This window comes from Lemur catta, chromosome 2 (assembly GCF_020740605.2).
Source record: "Lemur catta isolate mLemCat1 chromosome 2, mLemCat1.pri, whole genome shotgun sequence".
NCBI lineage: Eukaryota > Metazoa > Chordata > Mammalia > Primates > Lemuridae > Lemur > Lemur catta.
In genome coordinates this window covers 141,307,771-141,309,417 of record NC_059129.1, presented here as the reverse complement: position 1 = coordinate 141,309,417, position 1,647 = coordinate 141,307,771, and positions in this window count along the sequence as shown.

The window sequence follows — 1,647 nt, the reverse complement described above, 5'->3', positions numbered from 1 at the left end:
AGCTTGTACACGTGTTTGTAGTAAGTCACTCTGAAGCAAGAATAATTCTAACGAACCAAGAACAAATTGCCTAACGATACCTGAAAAGAACTGTGCTTCTACAATTGACAATAGCTGGTTTGAGAAGTGACTTGACAAAATGGCGGCACGCTGGACCTGCTCCAGAGGGAGGCTGCTACCCCACCTGGTCATGCAGGAGCAGGCTGGGAATTTGAGAGGCTGTAGGGAGGGAGGAAGTGATAAACATTTTGAAATGGCCAAGAAGAGCACATCATGGGAATTTCCATCACATCATTAAATGAGTGGCTTCCAAGACAGCGACTCAGACACCGCACCAAGATGAGAGTTACCTGCTTCAACACATTGTCAGTAACAAATAAACTGATCCATTTTGGAAAAAATATGCTGATCCTTTTAATAGGAAAGAAAGAACATGCTTCAAAGGACAGACTCAAACTTCCACCAGTAGAAATGCATACTTGAAGAGCAAGCTAAAGCTCTTCTCTGTCACTTGGATGTTTGCACGAAGCCTTTTAAAACCTAAACGGCATCTAAATACAAAGGCATGTCCGCGGACCTTGATGGCTATTGTGCCCTGAGAGATACCACCTCATTTCAGCCAAGTGTCCCTGTACAACATGCCTTTGAAAGTCCTGCTTTAGAGCTGCCTTCAGCATCCTGTACAAGCCCACAATGAACCCAGTCTTGTTATCAAATAGCTGCCACACCTGATCAGAACGTAGCCCACCTTTTTATTGTCATATATAAAACGTACACATAAGGTAGCATTACACATCAAGCTCCCAGAGGGGATTGCTTTGGAAAGATAATACTCTTTTATATAATCTTTACTAGACTAAGAAAAAAATACTGTTTCTTAATTTTGCTTAACGCTCTAGAGCACAGGTTGGCAGACCTAGAGCATATCTGGCCTGTAACTCATTTTGTAAATAAAGTCGTACTGGAACACAGCCATATCCACTCATTTACACGTTGTCTATGGCTGCTTTCATGCTAAAACAGCAGAGCTGAGTTGTTGTGACCAAGGTTTTATGGACCACACAACCAAAACTATTTACTCTCTGGGCCTTTACTGAAAAAGTTTGCCAACCCTGCTCTAGGGAATATAACACCAGCAGATTCAGGCTGCTATTTTTAGAAGAAAAAAAATTTACTCCTTGCTTTTATACTATATGTTTTGTTTCTTCTTATTGAGAAGCCACCTTTAGAATATGTTCAAGAAATAGGCTATATTTGTACAATTAAAAAAAAAAAAGAAATGGCCTGGCAGATTATTTTTACTATTTTTTTTTTGTATACCACCTTCTGTCTTAAGAAACTTTAAAAAAGATGAGTATATTAATCCCAAAGCAGGCAGAACGAAGGAAACAATAAAGATTAGTATGAAAAAAATAGAAATGGAAGCCAGAAAAACAATAGGGAATATTAATAACAGCAGAAGTGGATTGTTTTGAAAAGGTCAACAAAGTTGATAAACCTTTAGCTAAGAAAGAGAAAAAACATAAATTGCTAAAATCAAGATTAAAAGCCAACATCACTAGCAGCTTTACAGAAATTAGAAGTATTATTAGGGAATACTATGATCAACAAAGGAATTGGTCCGAATTCCTACATAGACTTAAGTTA